Raw genomic sequence first — 27,007 nt, 5'->3', positions numbered from 1 at the left:
TCGATGGGTACACTCACCAGGCAGACCTATACCACTGGCAACTGTTTGTTTCTTGATTAATCCACGGGTGTAGGTAGCACTTCCTTCTTTATGGACCTAGATAGGCTTCTGTGCTCCATTAAGTCACAGACCCAGGGATTGTTTACTGTGTCTCCTTTCTTGCTGGCACCTATGCCTGCAGCTGTGACCACTTGTCATGGGCAGCAAGACTGGCTGTGGGAACCACAGCTCTTCAACCACTCGTGTTGGCTGCATTGAAAGTGGAAAGGAAGACAAAGGAACCTGGGGCTCGCTCTTTCCAGCACGCAGGCTTGGGGGTTGAGGGGTGGGTGTTTGGTAGCTGGCTAGGGCTGTCAGATGTAGCAAATAAAAATAAAGGATGCCCAGTTAAATCTGAATTTCAGATAAACAACATCAGGTGTTGTGTGTGTGTGTGTGTGTGCGTGTGTGTGCCCGCGCGCGTGCGTGCGTGTGTGCGCACGCGCGCGTTCACGCATCTGTCCCATGCAATATTTGGGAGACACTTTACTGAAAAAATTATTTGTTTATCTGAAATTCAAATGTAACCAACTATCCTTTATTTTTATTTGCTGAATCTGGCACCCCAGTGCTTGGCCAGCAAGCCAAGGAGAACCCAGCACATGGGATGTGCTCCCGGCAACGGCCTCCTGCCCAGTGTTGCCACATTCAGCTTCCACCTGTCACTGCCCTGCTCCAGAACCGTGTGTGGCTCCCAGCTGCTTCCATAGCACAACTTGGACTCCCTGGCTACTGTGCTAGGCCTTGGCTCTTCTGTCAGCCCAGCTGCCCTGGTTGGGCCCTTTCCCGCCTCTGCTCTTGCGTTCCCTGCTTGGCATGTGTCCTGCCCACTCCCAGTAGCAATTGCAAGCACTTATTGGGCACCTACTGGGTGCAGGCATGTTCCTGAGTTCTTCATTTGCGTTGTTTCATTGGATTCTCACCAAACCTAGTACGGTAGGGACAGCACTTATCCCAGCTTACCAATGAAGAAACGGATGCTCGAAGTCAGTGGTTCTTTCTTTGTTTAAAACTTTTATTGGGGAACAGTGTGTTTTTTCAGGACCCATAAGCTCCAAGTCAAGTAGTTGTTTCATTCTAGTTGTGGAGGGCGCAGCTCCGTGGCCCACGTGGGAATCGAGCCAGCAACCTTGGTGTTACGAGCCTGTGCTCTAACGAACTGAGCTAACCGGCCACCTTGAGACAGTGATTCTTAAAGTTGGTCCCTGGGCTAGTAGCAGCAGCAACTCCTGGGAACTTGTTAGAAATGCAAAACCCTCAGGCCTCACTCCAGACCTACTGAATCAGAAACTCGGGGGTGGGCCCAGCCATCTGTATTTCATAGCCCCATCCCCACCCCAACCAGGTGATTCTGGTGCATGCTCGAGTTTGAGACCTGCTGTTCTAAGAGATGAAGTGACTGCAGGTATAGAGGACCACCTATAAACAGACAGGATGTTTATGATCTCATCGAGCACCATGCCTGGGGCCAGGCCCTGGAGACGCTGCAGCAACAGCACAGTCTTAGAGGGGGGAGCGGAGGAAGAAGGGAAAGAAAGAGAAGAATACACAGGCCACTGTGATGTAAGATGGTGAGGGCTGAGTTGGGCCAAGCCCTGAAGCCCGTAGCAGGATGTGAGGGGCTCAAGGACAGCTTTCCCTAGGTGGATATCGAAGCCTGAAAAATAATATAGAATGTGTTAGGTGAAGAAGGGTGGGAACAGTGTTCCAGGTGTCGGGACTAGTTTGTACAAAGGTCCTGGGGGTCGTTCACTCTTGAGGATAGAAGGTGAGGCAAGTTGAGGGGGGGACAGGGGAGGAATCTGATTGTGCCAGAGTCCTCTGCCCTCAGAGCAAAGGAAGAAGTTTTAATGAGCATTGAGAAAAAGCCCTCTGGCTTCCAGGTAGAGCAGGCACTAGGGAAGATAGTGGGTGGTGGCAAGGAGAGACCCAGGTGGTGCCAGGCCTTCCCCAACCCCTGGATCCAGGCTGCTTGTGCCCGCCAAGGCATCTACAGAGATTCAACCCTGTATCAGAGCAGTGGGCAGGTGCGTGGGTCCCAGGTGGAGTTGCAGGATCCAAGGACACTATGTCATAGTCTGGGCTTAAGAAGTGGGGCTGAGGAAGCAATGCTTGCCCTGTCCCTCCTCTGCGGGCACCAGCCATGCTGCCAGCCCTGCCCTGCTAGCCCTGGCCTCTGCCACACACGAGGAAGCCAGGCTCAGGGCTGCGGGCCCGGGTTGCTTTTCCCTTGCATGTTTCTTTTCCCTGCTGATGTGGCTAAGGCCACTGGGGTCTCTTCTTCCGGCCTCTCAGGGACAAGCCCTGGACGTGGTCAGGGATCTCTAGGCTGGAGGGCAGGCGACTTCTGCTGCTATATCCCCTATTCCTGCCAACGAAGCCTTTGGTGCCAGCCAAAAACTGAGCCGGCCATGCCAGGTTGCCTGGCAGCATGGGTTTCGGCTGGGCAGTTCCCGGTTCCAACTGTCCTTCCCGGAAAAATGTCAGTTTGACCGAATCCTTTTGGAATCTGCTTGCGATGTCTAGCCTAGGGAAGAATACTGAAGGATCATTAAGCGTTTGTATGAAGTGGAGCTTTCTGTGTGTCTAAAATCCCTGCCAGACTTACCAACTGCCCCATGAACGTGACCTTCAGCAAAGGGACCTCCTATTCTTCCCCTTTTTATCTGCTCCCCACCCTCCATCTGGCATCCAGGACCCTGTCTCATGCTTCGCAATTCAAGGAGGGTCTAGCACGGTGCCCTCCACTTAAATAGACGTTCAGAAATATTGCTTAGGGGAGATCAGTTTATGCTCAGCCTTCAATTATTGTATTGATAGATGGAGTATATATGGGATGGGCCGGGGCAGTCTAAGTGGATGGAAGCGGTTGAATGAAGGCATGGATACTGGAGAGAGAAAGTGAGTGCAAGGAGATAGGCTGTCTGGCCTGAAATATGGGGCAAAACCATGGGCATTGAGGAACAATTGATGGTTGTTGAGCAGGAGAGTGACACAATATTGCTCGTCATTGTACTGGATTCTTTGTAAATGTTACTTACATGTACTGTCTGGCCCATGTTGTTCTCCACTCCTCCTGTCCGTATAGTTAATGCCAGCTCATTTTTTAGATCCCAGCTCCATTGTTACTTCCTCAGGGAAGCCTTCGGTGGTAGACAGACTCTAAAGTGGCCCCCCTCTATCCCTGCCTCCTGGTGTTCATGCCTTTGTATGCCTTTGTGTATGTAACGCCTTCTTCTTGAATGTGGGTGGGACCTGTGACTTGATTTTAGCCAATAGAATATGGCAGAGGTGTTGGGCTGTCACTCCCGTGATTATGTTATATCATACGCGGTCTGACAATTAAGTTCACGAGCTTGTTGCAACACTGTTGCTGACCTTTTTTGATATCAGAGGGATTATTTATTATGAATTTGTACCAACTGGACAGTTAATCAAGTTTACTATTTGGAAGTGCTGAAAAGGCTGTGTGAAAAAGTTAGACAACCTGAACTTTTTGCCAACAATTCATGGCTCTTGCATCACTACAATGCACCAGCTAACAAGGCACTGTCTGTGAGGGAGTTTTTAGCCAGTCAACAAATAACTGTATTGGAACACACTCCATACTCACCTGATCTGGCCCCCAATCACTTCTTTCTTTACCCAAAGATAAAGAAAATTTTGAAAGGAAGACATTTTGATGACATTCAGGACATCAAGGGTGATACAACGACAGCTCTGATGTCCATTCCAGAAAAAGAGTTCCAAAATTGCTTTGAAGGGTGGACTAGGCACTGGCATTGGTGCATAGGTTCCCAAGGGGAGCACTTTGAAGGTGACTGTAGTGATATTCAGCAATGAGGTATGTAGCACTTTTTCTAGGATGAGTTCGCAAACTTAATTGCCAGGCTGCATTTAAGAGTCTTGCTAGCAGACTAGCTCTGGAGACTTGCCTTGCTGACTTGATGAAGTAAACAGCCATGTTGAGGAAACCCACATGGCAAGGAGCTATGGGTGGTATCTAGGAATTGTGCAGCCTCCAAGAAGCCACAGTCCTTAGTCCTATAGTCATAAGGAAATGAATCCTGCCAACAACCTGAGTGAGCTCGGAAGGGATTTTTCCCCGTTTCAGCCTCCAGATGAGAATGCAGCCCAGCTGTCACTTTGATTGCAACTTTCTGAGTCCCAAAGCAGAAGACCCAACTAAGCCATGCCTAGACTGCTGACTCACAGAAACTGGAAGATAACACACATATATCGTTCAAAACCTCTAAGTTTGTAGTGATTTGTTACACAGCAATCGCTAACTAATACACCTTCTAGCTAGGTTGACTCTCCCTTACATAGGCTCTCATAGCATCACGTATCTTTTCATCTTAGCGTTTTATGTGACACTTTATATATACCATTTGATGAAAGCTATGTCTTCATGAGGGCACGTTTTGCTCATCAGTGTATCCTGGAGCTTCACTTGGTGCCTGGTACACAAAAGAAAACCCACAATAAAGTATTCGTTGCATGCATTAGTGAGTGAAGGCTCTTATTTAATCTTTATAACAACCTGTTAGAGGAGCAACCATCATTACTTATGAAGAAAAGGGAACCAATTATTAACTCATACTTAAGTATACGGATCAAAATCTTACACTTAGAAAAATTTTGGCTATGCATGCCACCCTATCCTAATTTTTAGTGTAACCCAAGAATAATTTAAATTATTTGGGAGCAGAGTATAGATCACATCATTGCATGGTATAACATCATTTATATAGCGTTGTATTTTCCACAGCTATCCAAAAAATTATTCTGGGTTCCTTTGGTTTACCTAATGGCTTCTCTTACCCCTTACTTAAATCATTCTTCTGAAACTCCTGCCCCGAGACTGTCCTTTTCTAACACGGCCAGACCCTCCTCTGCTAATGTTTTCTGTGATTCAAGCTGTTCCCAACATCACTCTTATTGACTTCGTAAAATTCTACATCTTCAGCAAGACTTCTTTCGACACAGCAGTGAGCAGCTATGAATTAGACACGCATGCAACATCCTGGGTGGAACTTATGATGTTATGTGGGGAAAACAGTAAAAGAGATTTAAAGCAGTTTTATTGAGGTGTGACTGATGTATGATCAACCGCACATAGTTAAACTGTACATGTGAGTTTTGATATGCGTCGATGGATACCCATGAAACCATCAGCACAGTCAATAGTTTTATTTCATATTCCTCTCTCATTGAACTCACAGAGTTCAAAGCCCTCTGACAGCAGGATGCTATTAAAACCAGAGTCAGTTCTGGTTGGCTGTCTTCTCAAAACCTTCCATTGGCTCAGTCTCACACCTCCCACCTCTCTGCTCTCCTCTGCCCCATTCGCCTCCTCCCGGGTCCTCAAGCACACCAGGCACACTCCCCCACTTAGCCCCGGTGGTTTCCTCTGCCTAAGATGCTCTTTCCCCAGACACCCACGTGGGTCACTCTCTCACCCACCTCAAGGCAACTCAGATGTCACCTTTCTATCCTGACCCCCCCCACCCCATCCACTTTTCCCTGTTGTAATCTTTTCCAGTAGCACTAATCACACCATCTCACGTGCTATATAATTGACTTATGCATGATATTTAGTGTTTGTCTCCCCCCAAGAGAATGTAGCCCCCAGGACAACAAGACATTTGATTTATCTTCACTGATCTATCCCAAGAACGGTGTCTGGCACATAGTAGGTCTCCAGTCAAGATTAGTGAGTGGCTGTCCGCATTGCCTTTACCTTGAAGTCTCCATCCCTTGCTGCTGTCTATCTCCCTCTGGCCACTTACTCCAGTACTCTGAACCCTGCCCGGGTGATATGACTGCTGGTATCTGCCCAACTTACTAGGTTGCCAGTGATTTGGCCTTCCTGTGTCTCTGCCAAGTCTCCAGCAGGTGTGAAATACTAAAGTCAAACTTTTTTTTTTTTAAGGGCAAGAGGATACAAGAGGAAAGAGCAAAGAGAAAGAAGGGAGATGATGGGGGAAGCCATGGACAGAGTAGGGAGGGTGGAGAGAGGAGAGAGTCACGCATTTTCCTGGGGTCCCCACCCAATCCGCTTTCCAAGTGGCTCAGAGGAGCCGCCAGCAGTGGCTGAGGGTTCTGTGCCACATATCCAGAGCTGTGTGCCACATGGCAGAAGCAGTCCCGTTGAGTCATGGGACACCCAGCCACCCTGCTTGGTAGAGTTTGGTGTGTGGAGTATTTTTGTTTTTTACAGCCCAGCTGTCTGTGTAATGACTTCCTTCCCCGCAGCGTTATTCACTGAGGTGTCCCTGAGCGACCAGCTGAGTCACTGCATTCCTTGCAGCTTAAAACACTAGCTAAGCATGAGGCCTGGTTCTTTCATGTAGGTGGGACCTGTGAAGGCGGCCAGGGAGTGGCCCGGAAAGACAGGCTTTTGGGTTCCCGTCTCTAACCTGCACCCATCCCCAAAAACATGGTTAAAAAAAAACAAACTAAAAGTAGAGAACAGGTTCCCTGTATTAAACACTTAGGAAATGGCCGCAGTCATGTACCGCAGCCTGAAGAATCACATGTCAGCCCTCATGAAGTCAATACCACGTTGAAGGGGACACCAGGAACCGGAGTCCACGCCCACTGTGTCGTGGCAGCGTGAAGGGTCAGAAACCCAAGTGAAGAGGCTGGGAACTCGCATGCCCAGCTGGCAGCCATGGAAACATGCTCAGCCCTTCTGCAAAAGAAGCAGGAAGTTCTCAGTAAAATGAAGTCTGCCTCCGGCACATCGTTCAGCAGCCTCACTCCTTGAAATACATCTTGAAGGAAGTTTGCTCAGATCCATAAAGAGACAAGGAAGGGGTTATTTATGATAGCTTCGTTCATGGCGCAGGTGAACGGGAGGCTAGGGTGAGACGGCTGAACGAATGCCCTAGGCAGACTTCATTTTGCTGAGAACTACTTGCTTGTTTTACAGCTTATTTCTACGCAGCAGCAAGAAGCTGCGAATTAGATGCACACACAACAGCCTGGTTGGTACTTAACTGTGTGAAGTGAGGGAAACAGTAAGAGAGATTTAAAGCACGATACTTTTCCAGTTTTCCTGAGGTATGACTGATGTACAATAAACCACACATATTAAAAATGTACATTTGAGGGCCGGCCGAGTGGCGCGATGGTTAAGAACTCGCTTGGGATGCCAGAGGGCCCCGGTTCGGATCCCACATATGAGGGCCAGTGACAACAACTTGTCTGTTCCCCTTTCCCCAATTCCCCAGCACTGTTCCCATCCCCCCAATTCCCCAATTAAAAAAAAAAATCTTTAAAAAAAAAATGTACATTTGAGATTTGACATGTGTGTGTCTTGTTAGGGAGACCACTTCATAGACGGTGTAGAGGCCTGACCACCACACTGTACATCAGAAGCTGATGTTGAACAATATTGTATGTCAACTATAATTTTATATACATATAGTCACGGGATGTGGAGTATAGTGTGGGAGTGGAGTCAATGGAATTATGATAGATATGTATGATATCGGGGGTGGGAGGGCAGTGGATGGGGGAGGGAGATTGTCACTTTGTGAGGGGTGAAAAGGATAACTATTGCATTGTTTTGTACACCTGAAACTAATAAAAGAAAAAGAGATTTGACATGTGTGGACACCCATGAAACCATCACCACCAATCAAGTTAATGAATATATCCATCACCCCCCAAAGTGTAAAGTAGATCTATATGTGTTAAAATTTTAAACTAACATTAAGTTTTTTTTTTAAAGTTTGTATGTGTAATATAATCCCATATTTATAACAACAAAAAAATGGTTAGATACCCTGAAAAAAACTGGAAGAACATATACCAAACTTAATTATGTTTGTTGTTGGGAATCTTATGAAAATTGGGTGGCCCCATTTTGCCGGGTACCTCAGAAATTGCCCATATGCCCATTGTCCCATATCATGGCCTCCAAGTCTCTAAAGAAGGTTTAGCACACTAGAAATTCGTTATTATAGCCCCCTTACTTCGAGTGACTTTATAAAAATGTCACTGAGTCACGGAGGTCATCACAATGGACTCCCACAGAAGGGGCATCGAGGCTTCTGTTTTCCTTTCAGTTCACCTCCAGGACCATTCTCTCTCTCCTCACCCCTCCAAAGAGGAGCTATTTCAGCAGGGGGCTAGCTGTGGCTGGGGACAAAAGAGTGATTCCCCAACTTGTTTTCAAATCCATCTTTTATTACCACTCTTCACGTAGCTCATAAGTACAGGAAGTGGTGAAAGATTGTGGGGGCTGGGGTGTGTTTAGTTTTGTCTGGTTATGGGTTTTATATAAAGGCAGTCATCAAGCGTTTTTCTTTTGTGTCTGGCTTCTTTCACTCCACGTTATTTATAAGAGTTGCGTGCAACTGTAGTCCGTTCACTTTTAGCGTGATATACAGCATTCTGTTGAGCGACTATCCCACTATGAATTTATCCCTTCTACTACTGATTGACATTTGGGTTGTTTCCAACTTGAGTCTATCATAAATAATGCTGCTGTGACCATTCATGCACATGTCTACTGCTCCACCTGGGTGTTTATTTCTGTTCAGTATATACTTCGGAACAGATTTGTGGGGTTATAGGAATGCCTAGGCTTACCTTTAAAAATTAATTCCAAACTGTTTTCCAAAATGATTATACAAGTATGCTCGCCCAAGCAGTGTGTAAGAGCTCCCCTTGTCCATTCAGCAACGGTTCTCCCCAGCAGTTGGCACTGTCAGGCTTTGTCCTTTAAGCCATCTGCTGGGTCTGTAGTAGTTGTTCACTCTGGTTCATTTCCTTGATTACTAATGAGGCTAAGCACCTTTCATATGTTTATTGGCCATTTGGATTTTCTTTGTGTGAATGGAAGAGCGTGTTCTTGCCCATTTTTCTATTGCTCTGTCTTTTTTCTTTTTTTGTATATTCTGGATATAAACTCTGTCAGTCATGTGCACTGCAAATCTTTCTCATCTGTGGCTTGCCTCTTCTCTCTGTCAATGGAGTTTCTTGATGAACAGAAGTTCTTAACTGTCTAGAAATCCAATTGATTAATTTTTCCTTTGTGATTAGTGTGTTTTCTGCCTCGTTTAAGAAAACTTTTTTCTACCTTGAGGTAATGAAGATGTGATCTTCTAAAGCTTTACTATTTTACCTTTCATATTAAAGTCCATAATCCCACAGAAATTAGTTTTGTTGTTCGTTAAATAAATGAAGTTAAGTTGGAACAATACATCTCATAGACACCCATTCATTCAAGAAATATTTATTGAGTATCTTTTGTGCGTCCGGCCACGTTTATTGTTTTCCTTTTCATATTCAGGTCCATAATCCATCAGAAATTGGCTTTCGAGTATGGTTTGAGATAGGGCTACAATCTCATTTTTCCCAGATGGGTAGTCCAATGACTCAACACCATATATTCAAAAGATCATTTCCCCACACTGTTCTGCAATGCTATCTTTATTATTAATCTGTTTTGGGGGTCTTTTTTTTTCTGTCCATTGGTTTTTCTCTACTCTTGTGCCAGTACCACACTGTCCAAACTTTTAGAGCTTTATTATAACTCTTATTAGCAGATAGAGTAAATTCTCCCACCTGGTACTTCTTCAAGAGTGCCTTGGTTGTTCGTGGCCTTCTGTAGTTTCATTTAAATTTGGTAATAGAATCATCTTGTCACATTCCATATGAAAATCAATTGGGATGGCTTTGAATCTATAGGCCAATATTGAGAATGATAGCTTTACAATATTGAGTCTTCCAATTAACATGGTGTCTCTCTCCATTATTCATTTATTCTTTGATGTCTATTAAAATGTTCATGGTTTCCTCTACAGAGGTCTTACATGTCTTTTGTTAGATTCATTTATAGGTACTTGGTATTGTTTTTTTTTTTTTTTACTATTTCAAAACTATATTGACTATTCTTTTTTAAAAACTTTTTTTTCCTGACATTTGCTGGAATATATAAATAAGGTTGATTTTTGGTGCTGTATTGATTTTTCAACCCAGAAGTGAGCCTTCATGAGCACCCAACCATGGTGGCACCCTGATCTCAGCCTTCTACCCTCCAGAATGGTGAGAAATACATTTTGATTGTTTATAAGCTACCTAGTCTGTGCTATTTTATGATAGCAGCCAGATTAAGACAACTATTTATTGGTCCTAAAAGTTTTTTGAGATTCTTTAGGATTTTTCTATCTACACAATCATGTCATCTTTGAATAAACACAGTTTTAGTGTTGTTTTTTTCTTTCAGTTTTCTTCTATTCCTAGGTTGCTAAGAGTTTTTATTGTGAAGAGGTGTTGAATTTCATCAAATGTTTTTTCATCATCTATTCAGATGATCAAATTATTTTTCTATTTTATTCTGTTAATGTGGTTGGTTGATTTTAAAATGTTAAACCAATTTGCATTCCAGGGATAAACTCCACTTAGTTATAATTTCTTATCCTTTTTATTTATTGCTGGATTTGATTTGCTAACATTTTGTTTAGGGTTGTTGCATTTTGGTCATGAGAGATATTGGTCTGTGATATATTCTCTTGCCATGTTCTTGCCAGGCTTTGGTAGTAGGATTATGCTGACCTTATAAGTTGGGGAATATTATATCTTATTGAAATACTAGCTAGAATATTTCCAGTCTTTTATCTTTTTAACCTATATGCCCTTAAAGTGTGTCTCTTATAAACATTATATAGTTGAGTCTTTTTTTTTTTTTTAAGATTTTTATGGGGAATTGGGGGATGGGAACAGTGCTGGGGAATTGGGGAAGGGGAACAGACAAGTTGCTGTCTTTTTGTTCTTCAGTCTAGTTGTGGAGGATGTTGCTTCACTGGCCCAAGTTGGCACCATCATTGCGCTCTTCCTGGGTGAAGCAGATCAGTCACTGGCTTCTGGACGGCCATTCACAATGGTTTGAGGGCCGCTCACACTGGCTGCTGGCTACACACGGTAGCCCATGGCAACCCACTGCAGCAGGGGCTGCAGCCTACGCTGTCACCAGCGACTCACGGCAGCCCAGCTCCAGGTTGAGCTGTTGTTCAGCATGTTAGCTGTAGAGGGCAGTGTCACTGGCCCTCATATGTGGGATCCGAACGGGGCCCTCTGGCGTCCCAAGCCAGTTCTTAACAAACGCGCCACTCGGCCGGCCCAGTTGAGTCTTTCTTTTTGGTTTAAATTCAGCCTGTCAAACTTTTTCTTTTTATTAAAGTATTTAGTCCACTTATATTTGACAGAATTAAATATATGGTTCCAAACCATTTGTTTCTATAATCTTATTTGTCTTCTACTTGTCCTACCTGGTTTCTGTTCCTGTTTTCTTTTTTTTTCTTCCTTCTTTTGCATTTTTTATTATTCCATTTTATCTTCTCCATTAGATTTTCTTAAAAATTGTGGTAAAATACATAGAACATAAAATTAATCATTGTAGCCATTTTAAGTGTACAGTTTACTAGTTCATATTTTTGTGCAACCAATCTCCAGAATTCTTTTCATCTTGCAAAGCTGAAACTCTCTCTCCATTAAACAATAACTGCCCATTCCTCTCTCCTCCCAGTGCCTGGCAATCACCATTCTACTTTCTGTTTCTATGAATTTGACTTTTCTAGGTACAGGCATACCTCATTTTATTGCACTTCACTTTATTGCGCTTTGCAGATATTGCATTTTTTTACAAATTAAAGGTAAGACTCTCCACCAGAAAAAAAGATAATGACTTGCTGAAGGCTAAGATGATGGTGAGCATTTTTTAGCAATAAAGTGTTTTTCAATTAAGGTATGGTCATTGTATTTTTAGACAAAATGCTATTGTATGTCTATTGCACATTGAGTAGTCTACAGTATAGTGTAAACATAACTCTTACATGCACTGGGAAACCAACGTTTTTGTGTGACTCACTTTACTGTGATGTTCACTTTATTATGGTGGTCTGGAGCAGAACTTGCAGTATCTCCAAAGTATGCCAGTACTTCATATAAGTGGAGTCATACAGTACTTGTATTTTGTGACTGGCTTATTTCACTTAGCATACTGTCCTCAAGGTTCATCTATGTTGTAGCACGTGTCAGACTTTTCTCCCTTTTTAAAGCTGAATAATATTCCATTGTATAAATATATTACATTTTGTTTTTCCATTCGTCTGTCAATTGATGTCTGGGTTGCTTCCACCTTTTGGCCATTGTGAATAAAGCTGCCATGAACATGAGTGTACAAATGTCTCTTTGAGACCCCGCTTTCAATATTTTTCCATTGGATTTTTATAGGTAAACCACTTTTAAATAATTTTAGTGCTTACATTGGAGATTATGATATACATCCTTAACTGATTCAAGTATAACTTGAATTGCTACTTTACAATTTTCCAAACAATGTAAGAACCTTTATAACAGTGTAATTCCCTTTATTTTAGTTTTACATATTACATGTTACATATTACATATTAATATTACAAATCTCAAAATACATTGTTGGTATTGCTTTAAATAGTAATTTATCTTAAATTTAAAGTCGTTTTTATATTTACCCACATGTATACCCTTTCCTGTGATTTTCATTTTGTCCTATAGCTCTGTGTTTCCACCTAGAATTGTTTTTCTTTGACTTGAAAAACTTTTAGTATTTCTTGTAGTTCAGACTTGCTGGCATTGAATCCTCCAAGTTTCCCTTCCTGCCAGCCTCCCCCCNCCCCCCGCCCAGCCTGGAAATTTCTTTATTTCACCTCACTTTTTTGAAGGCTCTTTTCACTAAGTTCAGAATTTCTTGGTTGGAAGTTTTCTTCCCCCTGTAGATTTTAAAGATACCATTTTAGTCTTCTATCTTCTTATGAGAAGCAGGCGGCTGTTATTATAATTGCTGTTTCTCTGCATTGTCTTTTTTTTCCCTTCTGCCTACTTTTAAGATTTTAGCATTGATTTTTAGTAGTTTGCCTATGTTGTGTCTAAGATGTGGTTTTCTTTATATTTATTCCATGTATTATTTATTAGCTGAGCTTGAATCTGTGCATCTCTTTTATTAATTTTGAAAAATTTTAACTATAATCTCTTCAAATATCTTTTCTTTCCACTCTCTCTTCTTCTGGGACTCAAATTACTTTTGTTTTAGACCAATTTGATATGTCTTTGGTTTTCTATGGTTTTGCCACAATGTGTCTGGGTGTAGATTTGTTTGGCATCTTCAGCCTATGACTTGATGTCTTTCCCAAGTTCTAAAAAAGTCTCAGATATTATCTTTTCAAATATTGTGTCTGTCTCATTCTCTCTCTTTTCTCATTGTGGGACTCCGATGAAACTGTATGTTAAACCTCACTGTATCCTCTATGTCTCTTACCTTCTCATATATTTTCTATCTCTTTGTCTCTCCATACTTCAGTCTAGGAGTTTTCATCTTATCTATAATGGTAATGGTCATTTGCATTGCTTCCACCTTTTGGCTATTGTGAATAATGTTGCTATGAACGTGGGTGTACAAATGTCTGTTTGAATGCCTACTTTTGATTCTTTTGGATATATACCCAGAAGTAGAATTGCTGGATCATTTGGTAATTCTATGTTTAATTTTAATTTTTTTGCATTTTTTTCCATTTTCATTTAAATTTATTGGGGTAACTTTGGTTAATATAACATCATACTCATATAAGTTTCAGATGTACAATTTTATAATACATCATCTGTATATTCCATTGTGTGCCCACCACCCAAAGTCTAGTCTCCTTCTGTCACCATCTATTTGACCCCCTTTACCCTCTTCATCCTCCCCTTACTCCCTTCCCCTCTGGTAACCACCATGTTGTTGTCTGTGTCTATGAGTTCGTTTTGTTTGTTTGCTTTTTTTGAGGAACCATCATACTGTTTTCTATAGCAGCTGCATTATTTTACATTCCCACTAATAGTGCACAAGCGTTCCAATATCTCCACATCTACATCTAACACCTGTTATTTTCTTTTTCTTTTCTTTTTTGGATAATAACCATTCTAATGGTTGTGAAGAATTAGCTCATGATTTTGATTTGTCAAAGCTTGGCTTTTGTTTCCTCGAATATAATAAGTTTGGTTGTTTTTTTTGGTCTGTGTCTGATAATTTTCTATATTTAGGGTCTCTGTGAATCTCTTTCTTTGTTGTTTTATTCATTTTTTTCTTACTGTATCTTGTCTCCTTATGTGTCTGGCTATGTTTGACTGTCCATTAGTCATTGTAGTACATTTGAAGAAAATTGTAGAAAAAGTTTAAGGTTAGAATGATGTAAACTTTTCCCAAATAGATTAAAAAAAACATTAAAAAAAATTAAAAATATATATTTTTAAAAATTTTGCTAGCCCCTTGGGAGTGTTCACAGTTCAGGATCCCTTTAATCTGTACTCAGAGTTTGACATTATCTATTGTAGAACGCTCAGAAGACTTTGAAACCAGGCTGTAATTGTGAAAGAATGGACCACTTCCAGTTCACATCTGTGAAATTTCTTCCGAACTCTTCATTAAAGCGTATGGAGTTTTGTTGGTTGAAGATTTGAATGTCTCAGTGAGGAGTCTGGAGAAGGGATGGGCAGTTGTTGGATTGGTATTGGATCAGGGGGCAGCTTGCTGAGCCTTGTATTGTGGTCTGGTATGGGCAAAGGAGGAAGGCAGACTGGGCCAGATAGGGCTAGGGAAACTGAGGCTGACTCAGAGATGGGCCGTCCCTACTGAGGCCATGTATGGCACAGGGTCTACCAGGTGGAGTACAGCAGGGGAGAAGCCAGGACTGCAGAGAAGCTGAGAATGTGACCGGGGGTGACTCTGCAGTCCAAGGCCTCTGTTTGCCTGGGCCAGAAGTAGGTTCTCTTCCCTGGGCCTGCACCGTGGCCTCTGCCAGGCCAACCAGTGCCTGGGCTGAGCCTGGACACTTGTGACAGCTTCATGATTGTTCTCCCTGCACCCATTCTGAGCCCTCCAGTCTGTTCTCCACCCAGCATGTTGTCCCTACTCAGGTCACTTCCATAAAGTCCCATTGCTCTTAGGCTGTCTCAAATTATTACCATGACTTGTGAGGTCCTATATGAGCTGGCCACTGTCCACCTCTCCAGCCTCATCTCCTCCCATTATCGGCCTCATTGTTCATGTTCCTTCTTCCTGTTTGTTTAAATCACTATGTATCCTTGACTGCCACCCAGTCCTTCGACAGAGAGCACTCCTCTTTCCCCTATCTGCCTAATGTTATGGGCTAAATATACGTGTCCCTGAAAAATTCATATGGTGAAGCCCTAACCCCCACTGTGGCTGTATTTGGAGTGAGGAAGTAATTAAGGTTAAAGGAGGTCATAAGGTGAGGCCCTGAGCCAGTTGGATTATTGTCATAAGAAGAGACACCAGGGAGCTCACTGTTGCTCTTGCTGCACGCGCATGTAAGGCCATATGAGGACATGTCAAGAAGGTGGCCTCACCAGAAACCAGATTGGCTGGAATCTTGATCTTGGACATCCAGCCTCAAAAGCTGTGAGAAAATTAACTGCTGTTGGCTAACCCACCTGGTCTATGTTATTTTGTTATGGCAGCCCAAGCAGACTAGTACATTTAATTTAACCCCAATTTTTCCTTTTAGATCTCACACCTACTGTTTCCCTAAACATCTTCAGGCCAAAGCCTCCTATTTCTGGATCTCATGGTACCAGCCCCATGTAAGATTTATGTTTTTGATGACCTGACCAATGTCTGCCTTACTTACTAGATTGTAAGCTCCAGGAGGGTCTCTGGTTTTATTCACTGCTGCATACCCAGAACCTAACAGAAAGCCAGGTACATGGTAGGTACACAATACACATTTATTGGGAACAAGAGGGTGGGTGGGGACAGACAATGCCTTGAGCTGGACACTCATGCTCATCTCTGGTCCAGCAGAAATTGCATATTTATAAAACAAGATGTGACTCCAAGCCCCACCCTGTGATAGGATTGGGCTCCTGTCCATCACGCCTGGCTCAGGTCCTGGGCTGGGCTGGGCTGGCCTGGCCTTCGCCTGCCTGCGCATGGGAGCAGCAGAACCCCAGCTGTGAGGGCTGGCAAGACAGGCTCTGACATCAGGCCACATCCTGTTCCTCCTCTGTGCTCTGCCTGCATTATGATACTCATTCTTGAAAAGGAGCTCGCATATCAATCGGGTAGAATTTTCAGCTTTTCTTCCTGTAGTTCAAAGCTCAGACTCTGGTTCCCACCTCTGAGTCTATAGCACTGGCTACTGCCCAGAGCTGTGCAGTAAACATCCATTGTTAGAAATGCTTTTGGTTTCAAGTATAATAGAGAATCCTACTCAAATTAGAATCAACCATAAAGGGAATTTATTGATTTATGTAATTTTACTTGGTAGATGGATTCAGGTAGGCCTTGATCAGCGTTCCAACTCTGTTTCTCTTCAGTTCTTTCTATCTTTCTCAATTCCATATGTTAACTTCATCTTCATTCTCATGGTCACAAAATACAATAGCTGCCAGCAGCAAATGGTTCCTTACTGGCATCCGGGATACATGAGGAGTGAGTGTTTTATGCAATTATTGTGATGAGATGAATGTTGGGTGCTGATAGATGTAGGCTGGGGTAATAGGGCTATCCCCGAAGCAGTCAATACAAGGTGGATGAGATGACGTAAACTGGCTTAGGACAGTTAGGGCCCACACCCACATGTGGGAGATGAGGTCCATCCCTCTCAAATTGTCTCAATGCTGTACAATGGGGAGATGGGCTGGATGTTAGGAAGGTGCATCTGGCAGGATAGGCTAGATGATGCTGTGGTGAAAAACAAGCCCCAACCTTGTTTTTATAACAACAAAGGTTTATGTCTTGCTTCTACTGCATGTCCACTGTGGGTCACCTAGGGGCATTATTCCATGTTTTCCCACTTCAGAACCCAGACGGATGGAACTATCACTGTCTCAGGCATTGTCTGTTGCTGTTACTGATGGAAAGGGAGTATAGAAAATTGTCTACTAGTTCTTAAAATTTGGACCTGGGAGTGACATACTTCTCCTCATCCTTTATTGACTACAACAAAAGCAAGTGACGTGGCCATTCCTGACTCCAAGCTGTAAGGAAGTACAATCCTATCATGTGCCTGGGAAGCAAACCCGAAGTTGTTGGTGGCTAGCATTCATGTCAACTACCACAGGAAACCATCAGAATACCCCCTACAGAGGGCTTATGGGGACCATCCCAGTTTTTGTCCATTTTCTGTTGGGAAAAGAACAACTTCCTGATTTGATTGCTACCTAAAAAGAGGCCTCCCTACTATGTAGAAACTCAATAATCATCTTCTGTGTAATAATCAAATATTTCTCAGGTTTTGTCCCATAAGTGGTTCTGTTTTCTCATTAAATGAAATCAATGGTTAAGATATCTCCTCAACTCAAAACAATTTCCTATTTTGTGGTCTTGGTGAACTACATTACCTGTAAGCTGGAATGTAATTATCGGTGCCAGGGGGAGTGGGGTGGCACCTGACTCAAGTTGGATCAATGAGAGCCTCTTCTCTGAGATTTGGAAATTGAAATGATTAGAGATTTTAGTCTTTCTCTGGGTAAGTTGGAAATGTGTCATGTACTTGGGAGTGGTTGGCAGACATATTTCCCATTGTATTATCTAGAAGCAAAGAAAACAAGTTTGCAGAGAGAGTCTTACAGGTAAACCTTGCTCTACTTCCAGTTCATCCAGAAGTCCAGCTGCGTGCTCCCCCTTGGCCTGAGAGATTCCTCCCACTCTTCCCCCAAAATGGTTTAAGGTAAGTTCCCCTTTTATTTTTCTTAAACTGGCTCAATGGGTTACTGGTACTTGCAGCCAACGAACTCCTAACTGACACATGTTCTTTTCCTCTGGACCCTGACCCAAAAAGGTCACAGGTGTAGCTCCTTCCAATAAACTAGAGCTCAGGTAGTAATTCTATTACATCAACTATATTTCTGGCAGTTTCTTTCCTGCTTGAGAAAGCTCATCAGAACGTGAGTGAGTGCAGATGACATTATTATAGAGTGCATCTGGAATCTGCTTACACTTTTTTTTTAAGAAAAAATAATTTTCATCCCCAGGTAAACATGATTTATGACATAACTCCTAACACTGATATTAAGTGCATTCTGTTTCCTCTGCCTGGAGTCTCCTCCTTATCCACTTTTGAGACCCAGCCCAATGTCACCTCCTCTTGGAAGCCCTTCCACACTCTCCTATATATTGGGTTGTCAGAAAAGTCGTGATGTTTTTTTTCTATGTTTTTCGTTGCAAAAATGTGTCATGACTTTTCTGACCACCCAATGGTATTAATCATGTATCTGCTTCCCAAAGCAGTTGGCACATTGCGTTTTCTTCCAGAAGTACTTCTTTACCTGTGTGTCTCCTCTGAAATACTGAGTTCCTCAGTGGTCAGGGAAGTGCCTTGTTTATCTCCGTGTCCCATAGTGCCTGGATTGGAACAGGTGCTCAGAAACGTTTGTTGAGTACATGAAGTTAATTGGAACAACATATCTCATATCTAGTTTTATTCATTCAAGGAATATTTATTGAGTACCTGACCATGTCAGGCCGTGTTCCAGATGCTAGAACACCAAGTTCCTGCCCTTGGGACATTACAAAAGATATTCAGGTCATAAGGGCTATGAGGAAAAATAGAGCAGGATGAAGGGAGAGAAAGTGATTGGGGTTGGGATTTGATATTTTAGTAGAGTTGTCTGGGAGGTGACTTTTGAGTAGATATTGGGAGTAAGGGTACACACCTTTCTTGGGGGACGTGCAAAAGTCCTGAGGGAAAAGTGAGCCTGCATGTTCTAGGAGCAGGAAGAAGGCCGGTGTGGTTGGAATGGAGTGAGGGGGTAGAGTGGAAGGAGAAGCAGTTAGAATAGTGAGGGAGGGTAGGGGTGTGGATCATCTAGAATCTTGGAGGCCCTTGGGAAAAAAAGCCTTTGGTTTTTGCTCTCAGTGAGATGGGACAAATGTTTTGACTTAGGCTTTAACAGAATCCCCCTGGCTGCCAGAGAACAAGCTCAATCAGAGCGGAGTGGCTTCAGGGAGCGCAGGGAGCAGGTTATTGAAATATTCTAGGACAAAGAAGATGAGGGCTCAAATGAGGCTACTTTAAAGGTAGAGCTGACAAACGTTGCTACTAGATTGCATGTGGGATATGATAGGCAGAGAGGAGTCAAGGGTGATTCCTGAGCCCCCAGAAGGGTGGAATTGACATTAACTGGGGTGGGGAAGATTGTAAAGGAGCAAGTTGGGGGGCAGTTTCTAGTTAGGCTTTGAACGTGTGAAGTGTGACATATTGCTCAATACGTAACATACGAGTATACGTACATGTTCACTGGTTTTCAGGATCCGAAGGTTATATGCAACCTAAAGTGAAAGGCAGCCTCACTTATTGAACACGAGGCACTGTGCAGAAAATGTGTGCTGTCATTTAATCCTTTCAATCATTCCTACTGGCTCAGTGACTAATATTTTCATTGCCCTTTTATGGACGAGAGATTAAATACCATGTACAAAGTCACTCAGCCAACTATTAATCTGCCAGTACAATGCAGATCTGGGATGCCAACCCAGTTATGTCAGACTGCAGAGCTCTTGCTGTTTATTAATCACTAGCTTCTAAATGTGGGGACTGCTTTCTGGGCGTATTTGGGCCCCATAACAAAAACGGTGCCTGGAACATGTGACAAACTCAGAAAAGGGCCTAGTCCCATCCCAGGCGTTACAGGTTACACAACAGAGGCTGTGAAGAAAGAACAGCTTTATTTATTGTACCTGAGGAGGCTAACTGATACTTGGAAGTTCTCAAATACCTGAAGATTGAATGTTAGGAAAGCATTTATCAGAAGTTGTTGTTAGGAAAGAGAAGAGCTTCAAAACTGCAGTGAAGCGTTGGTGGCATAAAAGAAAGACTGACTCCCAGGTGACGCATGTTGGGGAACACTGGGCTGGGGTAGGGGATGAGAGGGGAAGGCCTCTGGCCCCTGGTCCCTGTCCGGCCTACATCCTTTGGAAAGTGTAGCCTGGTGTGGCCTTCCTTAGGTGGTCCTCTAGAAAGACCAGGATATGCAGTACAAAAGCCGGGAACCTCTGGGCCACAGCATCCGCTCCAGTCCCCTTCTTCCCCATCCGCTGCAGGTTCCACATGGGTAAAAGCATGACCGGCGCCCGCGCATGCGCCCGGGACAAAGTCCGCTCTCCGCGACGTCAGGGGGCTCACGCCCGCACGAACGCCCCGCCCCGCGGGCGCCAGAGGCGACTTGGGCGGGGGGCCTCGGGCCACGCCCCAGCCGAGCCGAGCGGGGCCGAGCGGGGCCGAGCGCTTCCGAGCGCCGCCGAGTCGAGCCGAGTCGAGCGGCCCGGAGTCGGTTGGTGCAGCTGCGTCCCCGCCGCTCAGCAGTCCGCGGCTCCGGCGTCGCCGCCGCTGCCTCAGCGGGGCCTGCGCCGGCCGGCCGGCCACCCGCCGGGAGGGAGGCCCGGAGCGCGGGGAGAACGGCCCAGCTACGGGCGCCGCCGCCGCCGCAGCTGCCAGGTGAGCGCCCGCTGCGGCCCGTCAGCCCCGTGTGCCCCCGCGACTGTCAGTCCCCGTGTCTGTGCGTCCCTCTGCCTGTCAGCCCCCTGTGTTTGTGCGAGCTGCTTCCCGCCAACGCCTGACCCCCGGCCCTGCCCGCAGTGTACGCCAACCCCTCCCGCCCGCTGCCCCGGGTCTTTCTGTCAGCCGCCAGCACCCCCATGCTGGGAGGCTCCGCCCCTTCCCCCCGAGGCCCCGCCTTCCGCCCATCTGTCATCACCCCCGCCCCCAGCTCCAGGCGCGGGCGTCCTGGGGGCGTGAGGTGCCACCGATCTTGGGGGTCAGCGTAGCCATCACGGGCCACACAGCTGCGAAAGGAGCAACAAGGGGGTTGTGGAGGGGAAGCGGGGGGTCCGCAGATGCCCGCCCGACCGTGTGAGGGTGCGTGTCCCAGGGTCCGCAGGGTGGGAAAGCGTGGCGTGTGCGCCCGAGAGCCGGGAGGGGAGCGCGGAGGACGGGCTGACCGACGTGGGGCGGAGATGCTGGGCGGCCAGAGCCACTTGCTCCAACTTCGCGGGCCCCTTCGTCCTGCGGAGATGGGCCAGCCCCTGCCTGTGGTCTAAAGAGCGTCAGCTCGACCAGGGAGGCAGCTGAACCCGAGCTCGACCCGTTGGGGTACAGTAGGATCCTGAATCCTGGGACCCTTGTTTGTCCACGCGGAAACGGAGAACCTGGGCGCTGGGTTCCCGGCTGCCGCAAGCGGCGTGTGAGCGGAGTTTGGGGCTTGTCAAAACCTTCTTCCCAGTTTGGGATTTTTATTCCGAGAAGCCTGTTGGAAGTGATTGAGGAGTGGATGGGATGTGGGACTCAGGTGGAAAGTGTTGGAGAGCTTGGGTCGTTTTGAGTTGCGTGGTTTGCATTTCTGAGCAGCGATTGCTCCGAGCTTGTGCCCTGTGAGAAACTGGTATGTTTTTATCTGTACCTTTATTCATGAGACCGCCACACATCCTCAAATTTAAAAAAAGGATTACAGTAGTTTCCATTTTTTACATGCTTTTTAAAAATGTTGTTCTCTAGATGTTATTTATTTGTAGTAACTTAGTATTGCAATATTTCAAAACTGAGAGAAAAGGCGCCCTAAAAACAATTTGAGATTTTGCCGATAATTCTGAACCCCGGGGAAAGAGCCAAAAGCACACTTCATTAGCTGGAACAATTTATTTGGGCTTAATTTGTTTCTAAGAGACATACAGTGGAAAAATCCAGAAGCAGCAAAGTAGAATCAAAGAGTCTTAGGAAATTAATGAAAAGGGCCTTCTACTGCTGCCTTGGAAAGATGGTATCAAAGTTGCTTTAAGAGGACAGAGCTACTATGTAATGATAAACATATTAACCAAGTTGGTTTTGTGACCTTGATACCTTGAACAGCACTTGATTTGTTCAGTGCTTCAAACAGGCAAACATTGCAGGGGCAATGGGGTAATTTTTGGAGAAAAATGTTCCTCATGTTATTTTTTCTTTTTTCGTAAGATTTCAGACTAAGGCAGTCTCATGGTGGGAGAGATTTTTTTCCTTTAAGATAACATTAAAAAAATTACAAAAGTAATTCATGTTTAAGGCAGAAAACTAGAAAAACAAAGAAAAGCCTAAGGAAAAAGCCCCACAATCCCACAAACCATAGTAGATCAGTTTGGTATTTATCTTTTTAGTGTTTTGTTCCCATGTATAAGTATTTTTTCCTACAAAAATGCTACCATACCATAAGATTGTTTTATTGTATTTTTTCACGTATAGATTATGAGAGCTATCTATTTGTTTTATTTTATGAGTAAGAACTTATGTTCCCTTGGTGATCTTTTTAAAAAGCAAGTTAGCTCCTCCGCTTAGAGCACTCCAATAGTTTCTTGTTTTAAAGTAAAACCTGAAGACCCTGCCATGGCCTCCGAGGCTGCCTCCTTCTCCGTTCTCCCAGCCATGCTGGCTGGAGCTCTTCGCTGTGGCCTAAACACTTCAAGCAGATGCTAGCCTCAGTGCCTTTGCATTTGCCTAGAACTCTGTTCCCTGGATATCAGGGTTCTTGCCTCAGGTCTCTGCTCAGGCATAACCTTATGAGACTTTCCCTGACCACCGTGTGTAAAATACACCCCATTCCCCTTCCTCCTTAACCCAGCTTACTTGTCTTCATAGCATTTACCACCACTTGGTAAATACAGACTTATGTATTTGTTGGTTTATTGTCTGTCCCCCCTCCTCCCCCCTCCTTCCCCCTCCCCGCCATTAGCCCAGAAGTGGGAGACTTTTTCACTGATGTAATAACTTCAGGGCCCAGAAAAGCGTCTGACACGTATGGGTGCTTGATCAATATTGGTTAAGTGGACGAATGAATGAATGAATGCTCATTATCCATCCGTTCATGTGACCTTCCTGGTGGCCTTCTAGGCTTTTAGATAGCTAATATCATGAAACAGGATAACAGGATAGCCCTTTCCTGTACATATCTGAGAAGAAGAATTTTGCAAAGTGAGTCTTAGGATCCTAAAAAGAACTACAGTCTTGATTTAACTTCACAATTGAGGGAAGGAACATTTTTGGCAAATGCTGCCGACTTTCCTTCTTATGCATGTTCCCTTGTGTCACATTGGAAATCTTTGAAACCTATAAAGTATCCCAGTTATGTTTACAGCTGTGATTTCAGTTTGGTAGTTCTCAGTGATAGTATAAGCCTCAAGAGCATAGTGAGTTTTTTGTGTCAACAGATACCTAGAGATATAATTACAGTTTTAATGTGTTTTCATTTGGAGTAGCTGTTATGTTTACTTATTTTCCTGGCAATTCTATCCTTTTCAACTCCTTACTTATCAGTTCTTGGATGGCCTAGCAGGTATACTTAAGTGTTTTGTTTTTGTTTTTAACATTTTAAAATAAATCCTTGATCTTTTGAACATTTTACATCTCTCATGTGATTCTTGAACTGTTTGAAAGTACAAGTTTCATCTTTCAGGATGAAATGACACCTGTAATAAAACATAATTGTATTTTCATTATAAAGATGGGAAAATTGTATCTTAAGGTAGAATGTTTACAGGCATGATACTGTAAAAGTAAGCGTTTTAAAAGCTTGAATTTCAAGAAGGCTACTTTTAATTTTTGTGAGTTTTAAAAAATATCCTTGCTTTTGCTCTTAAGGAAAAAGATTCCTCTGAACACGATCCAGACAGAGACCTTCAGAAAATTTTCTCATGCCCCAAATATACAGAGCTTGGGGGAAAAACCCTACATGAAAATTTTATTCTTTTAAAGGTCTAAAGCGAATGTGTTAAGAATTTATTTTTAATTTTTCTACAGGCATTTATTGAGCACATATTTGGGGCAGTTCACTGGGTTTTGTTTTGTTTCGTTTTTATGGGCTCCATTACCATGTTCAGTTTTAGATTACCCACCTGATTTCTTATTATTTCTTCTCTTTTCTCACTCCATTACCTCCATTCTCTCATCATATTCTCTCCCTAAAGGATCTCATCTATTCCCAGGAGTTGAATACCTTCTGGATGCAGATGACTCCCTCAGTTCCACCCCCGCCTGGCCCGTTTCTCTGGGTCCACACTTGCATTCTCAGCTGCCTCCTCGTTATCTCTACCTGCTGCCTCACCGCGATCTCAGACATCACAGGTCCAAGATGGATCTCTCAGTCTTCTTTGTAAACTTCCAGATTTATATTCCTCTCCCCTTCCTCCCCTCTCCCCCAGTCTTCCCTGTGTCATTGTCATTACTGTCCACTCATTGTTCAGGTCAGACACCTGACCATCATCTTTGATTCCTCCTGATTCCTCACCCCACATCCAAGCCAGCAGTGTGGCCTGTCGGCCTAGCCTCCAGAATACCACAAATCCTCCATTTCCCACCCTACTAATCTAGCCACTGTCCCCTCCCCGCTGGATGACGGACCCTACCTGTTACTTGGTCTCCCAGCTTCCACTCTTGCCTTCTTCTGACCTATTCTCCCCACTGCAGCCAGAGTGATCCTACCAAACATTACAGATCACGTCCCCCCCACCCCTGCTAGTGTCTCCCCACTGCACTTAGCCCCACACCCACTTCTTATTCTGAGATGTCCAGCCTCTGCCTCCCTCTGCAACCTCCGCTCCTCGCTCACCATGCTTCTGTCTGGTTGACCCAGACATGCCGTCAGTCCCTCAAACATGCCACGTTCTTCTCCTCTGTGAAAACCCTTCCCTCTGCCCGGCACTCCCTTCACCCTTACCCTCCTCATAGAAAGATCCTCCTCAAATGTCTGGTTTCACCTAAAATGTCTCTGCTCAGAGGGCCCTTCCCTCATCACCCCATCTACAGCAGCTTCCTCGCCGTTGTCCCCTCTCTCAGTACATGTGCGTTTCCCACTTAGGCTTCACCAGGATTCCCAATGTTTCATTTATGTGTTAGTTCATGTCTTTAGTGTCTAACTCCCCCAACAGACTGCAAGCTCTATGCAGGCAGGGGCAGCCTTGTCCTGTTGATGGTGCAGTCCTGTCACCCAGTGCTCTGCCTACAATCCAGTAGGTGCAGGGCTTCGATATACTCTGAGTAATTATTATTATAACAGCTAACTTTTTTTTGAGACTGACTTTGTGCCAGGTCCATTGCTAAGTGCATTCACGCATTCTCTCTAAATATCTGGGAGAACCCTTAACTAACGTGGTGATGGTTATTACATTATCATTTCTATTTTTAGTTGAGAAAATTGAGCTTAGAGAAGTTAAGTAATTTTTAAGGTTACACAACTAAGAAAGTGGTGTAACTAAGATTTGAATCTATATGATCTGAGTGTAGAAATGTCCCTCTTAACTCATTACTGTCTTCTGATGTGAATGTAGAAATGAATGAATGAATGTGAAATATGCAATATTAATATTTGATGATTCCTCATGTGTTTCTAAACATATATTGGAGTATAAAAACTAAGAATGCTTGGGTTAAGATGTTGCATTTCCTCGGAAGTTTCTGATAATAACCACTATGCAAAGCACATAGATTAGTTTGTGTTCAGTCTCTGTATTTTGCTTTTACTTTTGTCACTTTGCAGCTGTAAGCCCTTGGGCAAATTATTTAACATGCCTAAGTCTAGTTTTTCAGCTGTAAATGGAGAAAAAGAATAGTTCTTATCTCACGGGGTCATTGTGAGGAACATGATACAAAAAAAAAATCAGCGTTAGCTATTAATATTATAAGGAGGGAAAAAAAACCCTCAGGAAAAGACTTGTAGACCCTTCAACAAATTAGAGTTTGGATAAGAGTGAAAGAGTTCATAACAGTATTGCTTTACTGACTCCGGTTTTGAATTTGTAAAACTCATCCAGGAATTAACTATTTGGCTTGGGATTTATAATCTATTGATGTGTGGCAACTTTATGTTCAGATTTAAATTTGTTAAATGCTTGTAGGTAAGGCACCTTTCTTCTTTTTAAAACTCCTTCCCATCTTAAAGATTCTCAGGGTAGAGAGATCTTTTGAGAGGCAGGCTATTTTTTTTTTTTAAGATTTTATTGGGGAATTGGGGGAGGGGAACAGTGCTGGGGAATCAGGGGAAGGGGAACAGACAAGTTGCTGTCATTTTGTTCTTCAGTCTAGTTGTGGAGGACATTGCTTTACTGGCCCAAGTTGGCACCATCATTGCGCTCTTCCCGGGCGAGGCAGATCAGTCGCCGGCTTCTGGACGGCCGCTCACTGCGGCTGCTGGCCGCTCACGCTGGCTGCTGGCTACACATGGTAGCCCATGGCAACCCACTGCAGCAGAGGACTACAGCCCACGCCGTCGCCGGCGACTCAGGGCAGCCCAGCTCCAGGTTGAGCTGTTGTTCAGCATCTTAGCTGTGGAGGGCAGTGTCACTGGCCCTCATGTGGGTTCCGAACCGGGGCTCTGCTGCTCAGAGCTGGTGTGCCAAGCCAGCTCTTAACAAACGCGCCACTGGGCCTGCCCGAGGCAGGCTATTTTTATATTTTTCACCAAAAAGGTACTCACCACCACTATTTCTTACTTCAGTAATGATTATCACTAGGGAGCTTACTTCAAATAACCAAGTGAACAGTAGACCTAGTAGTACAAGTGTAATGGGCTTGACAGGTATTCTTATGATGAATATCTGGGCACCGTTGCATTTTCTGGTGGGATGGCTTATAAGCAAGTACCAGTCTGGTGGCTTCCATCTTCTCTATGAAATAGAGGGTGAGGTTGTCTGGTAAAAGTGGGAAGAAATTAGAGGAAAAACGAGATTTGACATACACTTGAGATCGGGAAGAGTAAGAGTGACCTTGGGGCAGCGTCCATGATCTCCAGGCAGTATGTAGGGCTCTGCTGAGGTAGGAGACCATGGATTAATTGGGACACCAGTAGCATTTAGTGGCCTGGTTTTAGGAGCAAAGAAGGCATGTAATCGGACTGAGCCAGGGTTGGAGTTTACATGGAGGCAGCAGAAGGCCAGTGGGACAGAGGACCAGAGAGT

General features: G+C 44.2%; 1 protein-coding gene across 8 annotated transcripts in view; it reads left to right on the top strand.

Annotated features, from left to right (window-relative positions):
- The window catches only part of ZHX3 (zinc fingers and homeoboxes 3), a 139,608-nt gene that overhangs the window by 1,813 nt on the left and 110,788 nt on the right, over nucleotides 1-27,007 (top strand). For 4 of the 8 annotated variants that reach the window (XM_019636934.1, XM_019636941.1, XM_019636940.1 and 1 more), the window contains exon 3: nucleotides 17,690-17,765. The gene's annotated coding sequence lies outside the window, so the exon portion shown is untranslated. Of the gene's footprint in view, nucleotides 1-17,689; nucleotides 17,766-20,286; nucleotides 20,532-20,867; nucleotides 20,952-21,010; nucleotides 21,475-27,007 lie in introns of those variants that run through there. The other 4 variants (XM_019636942.1, XM_019636938.1, XM_019636935.1 and 1 more) reach the window with 3 other exon arrangements.

This window comes from Hipposideros armiger, unplaced genomic scaffold (assembly GCF_001890085.2).
Source record: "Hipposideros armiger isolate ML-2016 unplaced genomic scaffold, ASM189008v1 scaffold_31, whole genome shotgun sequence".
NCBI classification, from domain to species: Eukaryota; Metazoa; Chordata; class Mammalia; order Chiroptera; family Hipposideridae; genus Hipposideros; species Hipposideros armiger.
The sequence above is the reverse complement of the archived record's forward strand: the minus strand, read 5'-3'. Positions and strand labels throughout refer to the sequence as shown.